Source organism: Ostrinia furnacalis, unplaced genomic scaffold (genome assembly GCF_004193835.3).
Source record: "Ostrinia furnacalis isolate ACB-3 unplaced genomic scaffold, ASM419383v2 OfSCF1979, whole genome shotgun sequence".
Taxonomy (NCBI): Eukaryota; Metazoa; Arthropoda; class Insecta; order Lepidoptera; family Crambidae; genus Ostrinia; species Ostrinia furnacalis.
Window position 1 is genome coordinate 12,286 of NW_021132218.1, and position 9,653 is coordinate 21,938.

Here is a 9,653-nt window from a genome sequence, read left to right on the forward strand (position 1 = left end):
CAGTGGTAGGGTTAATACTGGGACGTGTAAAAGTGCTTTTTAAAAGCCTACTTGCATAAATAAATGAGTTTTAAATGTGGGATGCGGGCATCGCAGGACCGTGCATTGTGGAAAACCTTGGAGGAGGCCTTTGTCCAGCAGTGGACGTCATTTGGATGAAACGCATGAGTTTTAAATATAAAATTGGACAGTCACAATTTAGTCAGTGTTATTGCCAGGAAGATTATAGTATAGTATAGGTATCTACACTTAAATACATAACTTGATAATGCATAATTAATAATATAATAAATCATTATTAAGGTACGATGCCTATATCTCAAAGCTTTGTATGATGATAACAGGAAACCAGAAAATAAATTGGAGTATTAGCAAGGAAATGAAATCCAATCTATCAGACATAATACTCGTAAAGATATTAACAAATGGGCAATGAAAAAATAATAATCACGCGCGTTCATGATAGCTGCAATAGATAGATAGATTACATACCTAATACATTGTCATGTTTGTACTCATATTGGCATTTTTTACTAGATTTAAGCTAATTTATTAAAAACATCAGTTAACGATATTGTTACGGTTAAATTTAAATGGTGCAACTCAGCCTTAATTATAAACTTGCAGTTCTAATGTAAGGTTGAGTTGCACCACCTCATTTTAATCGTAACAATAACCGGAGCTTTTTGTATGGAGTCTGACAGATTTTTGACGTTTGTCAAAGTTAAAATAGGATGGTGCAACTCAGCCTAAATGGCAATGCCAGATTTTGTATGGAAGGTGGCGTCTTTTTTTTTCGCGCGGCCGTCGACCAAACTTTGTTTTTTGATTACAAAATAGTATAATAAACCAAACTTACTACGACATGTATACCTCTAAACTCAGTCTGAACTGAGTTACGAGCGTTAGAAGTTTGATGATTTACATACTAGATTTGCTTTTTGCGCGCAAATTTTGTAAGAAATTGCAACAAAATATTCCGCTATTTTCTTATTGCGCTGATTCTACTCCACACTGATGTCTGGAGCCTTTAATGGGTGGTATTGTTTGTTTACACATACAATGTCACTATTTTGTTGCTATTTAATACAAAGCTTGCGCGTAAAAAGCAAATCTAGTATGTAAAATTATCAAACTTCTAATGCTCGTAACTCAGTTCAGACTGAGTTTAGAGGTATACATGTAGTAGTAAGTTTGGTTTATTACACTATTTTGTAATCAAAAAATAAGGTTTGGTCGATGGCCGCGCGAAAAAAAAGACGCCAATTTCCGGCAGTCTTTTCGTTATGAAGTTGGTAGAGGCAGTAAATTATATCTAGATAAACACAGATTCTATGCTAGGTCACATTTATTGGTATTCAGACAATATTTAGATAAACAAGCCTGCTAGAGAGGTCGAGATTCTATTTCTTTGCTGTCATACTTATTTATATAGCTCGGGGCTAGTGCTTTGTCCTACAGAGGACATCTCCATTGATACAATATTGACAATTCAAAAGCAAAAACAATTTCGAGGAAGCTCATAAGCACAAATATAAGCATTTTGTTGGCTGCACGCACACACAATAAATGGAAAAACTAACCCAATAGACCAATGTTTGGATATTTTGAATACAATTATTGTACCTATACAAATTACTTGCACTCCACAATTTGCGTACACAATCAGGTAAAGCTGGTCGTTTATGACGTTATTTGTTAGGTATGTGCCTTCTAAACGAGTAAATAACAATAATTCAAATAAACAAGATTTACTTGTAACAACTAGCTTTTGCCCGCGGCTTCACCCGTGTGAAATTTAGTTTGTCACAGATCGTTGTAAATTATAGCCTATATGTTATTCTGGGTTATAAACAATAATACTGTAAAGTTTCATCAAAATCCGTTCAGTAGTTTTTGAGTGAAAGAGTAACAAACATCCAGACATCCAAACTTTCGCATTTATAATATTAGTAGGATTTTTTTTTTCGAGTTAGAAGATAAAAGTTGGTAGATAATTTTTGCAAACTGTTTAATAGTAAACAGTGACTGTGTTTAATAGAAAACTGCTGTTGAATCACAAAATACCTGACGGGCTATGAAATATTTTGTGAATTCTCTGACTGAAATATTACACGTGTGCAATATCGGGACGCCGGTAATGTATTAGGTATTTCAAGGCATTTTACAATACTATGCGTTCGTGAACATACTCTTTAAACTGAGTACTAAAGCTGCCACTGCAAACAATTCAATAGCAGTGCCCTCTTGAAATGCCATTTACTGCTTCGATTTCAATTTTCGACCATTGGGGTATCCATTGTTAAGTGTATGAGAGCAAAGATAACGTTAAGTGTACCTGTAAGAATAGCGTAGGTACTTTAGTAGTAAGAGAAATGAACTTTCCCACGGGACATTCGCCTTCACTGATTGGGCTTTTATTGGCGGTCAAACTGTAGATCCTGGCTACTCAGGAGTTGCAGCGGTGGAAGTTTCCAAATAATTTTATATCGGATTTGTCCCATCTTTATGACACGATAACAGAAAATCGAAGTGTTACAAAAATGCATTTGTAGATTTTTGAGTTAGCACGTTATTTGTAACAAAATACTTACATAATACTTAAACTAATAATAATAATAATAAGGATGTTTGTTAGAACAAATTATGTAAAAGGGACTCGACCCTTCCGTCTGATATTCTACCCTTTTGTAACCAAGGGCTTGCCCAACATTAAAGATACAAGTATTTAATAAAAATACGTAGTTAAATGTTTTTCTAAGTTGGGGCAGAAAAGTTCTCGAGTGGCGACCACGGGCCGGAATACGTGTAGGTAGGTAGGCCTCCCACTCGGTTGAACGTATTAAATTAACTTTATGGTTGAACGACGATCTAGTGAAGGTCGTTAAAGAAATCCTAAGGCCTTGTCCACCTGTGGACTATCTAAAGGTGAGTATAAACAAGAGCATTTCTATGTAATGTGATTATGATTCATCCAACCGATTGCGGCCATGGCGACCACTTCGACTCCTAACCGTCTTGGCGACGCTGTTGCGCCCAAAGATGGCTCACGAAGCCGATTGTAAGAACTAATAATATTAATCAAAATCATTATCAAAAACATTATCTTTATTTGTTTAAACTCTAAACAAATAAAGATAATATTTTTGATTTTGATTTTCGCGGCAAACCCCTTCGCACATTGAGGGCATAACACGCGCTAACGTATGTAATGTAACGTTCTTACCAATGGTACTGTGCCATGTTAGGGGACCGTATGAATGAGACAAAGTTGTTGTTAGTCTGTTTATTAACGTGAACTACGTGAGTATTTATACGATATAGATTAAAGGTAAATGACGTCACAGCATCAACACTATCTATATATATAAAAATGAAACCCGTTTCGCGTTGTCACGGCATCACGTGTGAACGGCTGAACCGATTTCGATAATTCTTTTTTTTAAATGTTTGTGGAAGTCCAAGGATGGTTCTTACGGAAAAAAATATTAAGAAAATCTCTACGCTAAGGCGGTACGAAGTTCGCCGGGTCAGCTAGTACGTGATAAATTTGCTGACACTGTGAACGTGATCAAGATAAATATGCAGAAATTAATATTGTGCATACCGGCACAGTATAACACAGGTAAAACCTCAGCTTCCAAAGCATTTTCAACCGACTTCAAAAAAAGGAGGAGGTTCTCAATTCTTGTGTGTCTTTCCTGCGATTGCTCGGCGCTCTGTACGGTAGATAGATGTACCTACTCGTAGTACATTATAATTTGACTGACACTTATCTAAATCCATGTCAACTGACAGTGATACAACTAACCGCAAATTGCTATCTGTGGTTTCCCTCATGTCTTCAAGGTATGAGGTGGAAATGCTTCTGACTTGCGGTAATTTGCTATCGATTGGGTTGAGGCTTAAAGCCTAAACCATCCTAAAATGATTTGTCTTGACTGATTATGAACTGTTACAGACAGCAGCAAAAGAAAAACACTGAAGTCTCTTAATTACTTGTAATAGGGGTCAATTTACAAGAAAAATGTATAGTCAGATACAATGTGAGCTGTCGTCTGTATATGATAAAAACCGCGATATGACATTTCCAAGAAGTAAATTACATAATTACTACCTCCGACCAGTCCGTGAAATCTCTATAAAAATTAAACTTGCTGATATTTCGTAGTTATTTCAGTGCGCTATGGCATAAGAAAGCTTTTGTTTAGTAGAAACATTTGGTATTGGTTTCATGTTCTATACATTTTCTGGCAGTAAAAAGGTACCTACAATGATATTTCGTACCTTCGTAGAATATTGAGCATAAATCACTCAAGTATTCCTGAACTCGACGGATAAGAAACAATAATCATTTCGCTCTCTTCTGGGAAATAAATGTAGATTACATAACAATTTCGGTAATAGTGTTTCATAAAGGTTGTCTGAATATAATAGTTATTTATTTATTTACTTGTTATTGTCACTTATTAAAGTATATAAATTTCATCCCTCCAGTGATTGTGTTTAGTTACTTAAGTTTATTTTTCTCAACTACTTCTTACCTACTAACGCGTCGAAAAATGGTTCTTTATTGGTTCTTCAAAATATTTTTGTTATTTGTGTTGTTTGTGAACAGTTTGTTGCTATGAATGGAAAAAACATATACTTCTAAGATTTCTTATTAAATGTATACGGTAGCTAAGAATCCATAGAGTGCTTTTGGGAGCGGAATAATAAATTCCCGAGGTTAAAAGTACCCCCTATTGCGTGGGATTTAGTTCTGGTACCGTAAAGGAGTTCGTTCGTTTCAGCCAAATGACGTCCACTGCTGGACAAAGGCCTCTCCCAAGGTTTTCCACAATGAACGGTCCTGCGCTGCCCGCATCCAGGCTCTTCCCGCGACCCCTACCAGATCGTCGGTCCACCTAGTAGGAGGCCTGCCCACGCTACATCTTCCAGCCCGTGGTCGCCACTCGACTTGGACCGTAAAGGAGTACATAATATTGTTTTTTATTTATCTGGGCCTCCAAAAGACATAAAAATTCTTTCGCTTTGGTATTTATTTATAAACATAATAGAAATAATTTTATCATGTTTAAGTAGGTATTCGCCCCACGAAAACATTGTTCTAAGTCATTTCTTTTACTTTTTTAACCAGAATAACTCATATTTATTTATGTAACAACAATAATGTGGACTTTAAAAACATCCTTTATGAAACATAAGAGAAGATATCTAATTTAGGTCCTGTCGCAAAGTCCTAATCTGATTTTCATATTCCTTCAAGATCAAAACTTCAGCTTAAATTTATAAATAACTTAGTAAATCTTATTAATTCTTTGTACTCGGAAATCTATATACATAGTAACTTCGAACTTCTGCTGTTTTCTTCTGATTAATTTTGCTACGTACGGGTCTATTAGACAGTTTTAACTTTTCTTTGAGAGAAACTTGGCCCTCATTTGAGTTTTATTAGCAGTCAAGTTCAAGACCCTGGCTACGAGGCATTTGTTAAATCCTATTAAAGTGCTTTTCTTATTATTGTTTCAGATTTTTTGCAATCCTCTATCCACTTCGGCTGGCGATCGCGAGAAAAAGAAGCAAGATGATGCTTTACCTTGCTTGGGTAGTTGCGTTGTTTTGCAGCTTGCCCCAGGTAAGAAAAAACGTAAAATACGTGTATAACAAAGGATCTAGCGAGGTAGGTAAAATAGGGGCACAACGTAATAAACCAAATTAAACGACTAACAACTATGCCTACTACTATAGGCTGAAACAGTTCACCCGAGCCTTTGCAAACACTGGACTATCAACTACAAACGCGCTTTCGCATCACCGCCCATGAGATTTTTATTGAGCAATATCTTAACGACAATTCTATCGGTGAAAATAAGTTCAATAATTGCCTCCGTTAAAAAATACAATAATTTCTCCATCATCATCATCATCATCATCATCATCAACAGCCCTTTACAGTCCACTGCTGGACTATGAGCCTCCTCCACTATAGTGAAGGCTTTTGCTATAATCTCCACGCAGGCAGGCGGGTTGGAGATCGCAGTTTAAAAGATTGATGTTTTTCAGGGAGCGCTGCTGCCCGTTCTCTGTTTGATGTGTAGTCCCTAAGTCGCCTCTTACGACACCCGTGGGAAGAGTAGGGGTTGGTGACAAATGTATTCTACTCTGCCGTCACCACACGGCTCTGCTGCGGATCTCCTCATTTCTAATTCGATCACCCAGGGAAACTTCGAGCACAGCACTTGGGTGACCTTTGGGTGACCTTGAGCCTTTTTATGAGGCCCATAGTAAGCGGCCACGTCTCAGATCCGTATACCATCACTGGCAACACAAACTGACAGTAATAGCAACGGGAATCAGGAATAAACATAAAACATAAATCAAGAAAAACCACTTTATAGAGTCTTACAAAGTGTTGTGGAACAACTTTCAGAAGTAAATTTCCTGCTACAGCTATTTTATGAATACAATCTCTCCTTCCAGTGGTTTCAGGATATTACGAATTTTACAACTTCGAGGGCACTGCAGATTTTGAATTTAAAAATGAACTGCAAAAAGTTTTTAGCATTAAACTTTAGTTAGTGGCACTAACCATAACCAACGTTGGAATAACTAATATTGGTTGTCAAAACGCTATTTCTTTAATAGATCTATGGGTATATGAACTTGTGACGTCACGAGGTCGAAAAAATACATATTTTCTGTTGCAAAATAGCTCCTATTCAATGTATGTCATTTTGAATGAGTTACAGAATGTTACAGTCATAAAAGTAAAATTGTTTTAATCGCATTGCAAGGCTTATTTTTTCGTAAAAGCAGAGAAAATAAAATAAAAAAATCCTCTCCGGCGGGGAATCGAACCCCGGTCTCCCGCGTGACAGGCGGGGATACTGACCACTATACTACCGAAGACTTATAGACAGATACGAAATTGTGGCTTAGTTTTTACAGGGACACCTAAAAGGTTGATATTGAGCATTTCTGACGTCATTATTGACATAAGATGATTTTTTTATTTAGATACTAATGATATGCCGCGACTTCTATTAGATTCAAATAATCATTTAGGTAAACGATAGTCACATTTTTTTGTAAAAACTAAAACAGTGTTGATAAATTAGTGTTCGTGAAATATTATTTGCTTTTAATTCTATTTATTTCTTTAAAAGTTCCGAATAAATAATAATAAGGCACGAAGTTACCGCCTTACGCCGAACAAAATATTAATTAAAATAAATAATTCATTTTCGTTACCTTGACTTGAATATTCTTACTACGAGTAGGTATGACTTTTATTTATTGGAAAACGATGAACTAGATAATGAGCATGCGTCTCAAGTAGTTACGATAAAAATAACAATATTTACAAATTATCTGTGTTGTTGTTTATTTATCTGGTCGGCCGTTTGGTGTAGTGGTTCAGAACGGACTACTATGCCAAGAGGTCCCGGGTTCGATTCCCGGCCGGGCAAGGAATTGAAATGATGAATTTTAATTTCCGTGACGGGTCTGGGTGTTTTCTATGTATAACATGTATGTATTTACAAAAAAAGTATTTAAACTATGTTTATATCCGTTGTCTATAGTCTTTTTCACGTAAGATGATCCGTATGACACTTCAAGGTTATCCATATTACGCATACTACATATGCAGAATATTTTTGAAAAAATATTTGTATTTTATTAGCAATATAATCAAAATAAATTAACTACTTGTCTTGAAATGTATAGTAAAATCTGAGTCTATTGATTATATTTTAACACGTTGAGTNATTAAATATTACAAGGTCTTTAAGCCTTGTGGCCGCCACAATGTAAGTTTTAATACCAGGTTTATTGACCTTGTACCGAAGGAATGGAAAGTATTAGAAAGTTACTGCCGCAGCAAAGGTGTTAATTAAATACGATGTAAAAATATTTTTTATTTAATGTACGCAATGTGTGAAACGGAATAGATTTAGTGCTGGGGTATTTCTTGTATAATAAAATCGATTATTTCCGCGGTTCATTAATCGATTGCAGTGAATACTTAGTTATTAAAAATATCAAAAAAATCAACTATATTTTTCGATTATTGACTTTAATAAACGCATTGAAAATAAATTTCGTTCGTTCGTTTCAGCCAAATGACGTCCACTGCTGAAAATAAATTAATAGTTTTTAATTTAAAGAAACAGAACCAGTACTTTTTAGGAATCGTTTTTTTGAACACGAACCATGAAATTTGAATATTATCAATAAAAAATTGTTACAATAATATTTGTAATTAAAAAAACATGTTTTTTTTTGTTAAATAACACCTATATAAAATATTTCTCTAAAAGTAGGTTTTACTAACTCTTCGAAAAAAATCGATTGATAAATCGCTATTTTTTAGTTATGTGACATCTCTAAATCTTTCAAATTTGAAACGTCATACGGATCATCTTAGGTGAAAAAGACTATAGTACCCAATTACCCATAGTACAAGCTTTGCTTAGTTTGGGACTAGAGGGTTAATGTAAAATGTCCTAGGATATTTATTTATTCATATTTATTTATTTATGAGCAAGTAACAAGTAATTTTCTATGTTTCTATTACTGTGTACTAATAGGAGATAGTGGGATATTTACTTGCCCATATGTTAACACGGTAGTAATTAGCGGAGGGACTACGCCGGGGTACTAATTAATTTAGGTTGTCTTTGTAAATCAGTGACTATATAGAGGTGAGAAGGCGTCGTTTTCCAAGCCCGTTGTCCAAAGATCTTTCAATAATATGGAAATAAATGAAATTATTGTCTGAAAACATTAAAATGGATAATTATCTAAGTTATATTTGAAAATTGAAAGCCGGAAAATATAAAACATTACAATTTATATTTATTTTATTTATGAAGGTGTGCACTAACTTACTTTAATCGTACTATAACATTAACTGGTGTTTTTGTATGAAGTTTGACAGATTTTTGAGGTTTTTCAAAGTTAAAGTAAGTGGTGCAACCCAGCTTAATTCTTAATACTTACCATTTATTATTATTAAAAAGCGAATGTTGGGATTTTTACTTACGTTTCCTAATAATTTTAGTACAGCACTTTATATTCAACAACAACCAACAAAAATAAGTATCGTGGGTTCAATTTCCGCCTTAGGCAGTTCGATTTTTTCAAGTTATTTATAATTTTCAAACCAACAAAAAGTTAATTGAATTCTTATGAGATGTAAATTTTGCAAAGGAATGATTTTAAACGAAATTAAGTCTTAGGCTTAAAATAATTTGTAAGCAGTTTTTATAGTTCGAGTTTGTAAAGCCAACCATAGTTTTAAGAAAATTGCTGATAATTTTATGGAAAATCTGTACTTAGCCGTTTATTTTTAACTCATTATTCGTCTGAGGCATAAAACTTTAACGTAAAAAATAAATTATCCTGCTTTCGCCTCCGAGATTTATTTTACCATGTAGTACCCCTGTACGACAAGCCAATCCGCACACAATATTCAGCGCAGTAGTAGTAAAAAACAAAAGAGCGGGCAACCCCACCCCTACCACGCTGTGGGCTCGGTGTCCGAGCGGTCTCATTCCTTTGTGCGCACGCGCAACGACCGCACGCAGTATAAGAAAAATGCTTAAGTGACGTCACCAGGACGTTTTTACCGACAAAAAACGTAATTA

The 9,653-nt window shown here is 35.0% G+C and overlaps 1 non-coding gene across 1 annotated transcript; it reads right to left on the bottom strand.

The window, feature by feature from the left end:
- Positions 1-6,840: 6,840 nt before the first annotated feature.
- On the bottom strand, positions 6,841-6,912 carry TRNAD-GUC (transfer RNA aspartic acid (anticodon GUC)). The gene has a single exon. It is a non-coding gene; the product is annotated as a tRNA-Asp (tRNA).
- Positions 6,913-9,653: the final 2,741 nt, after the last annotated feature.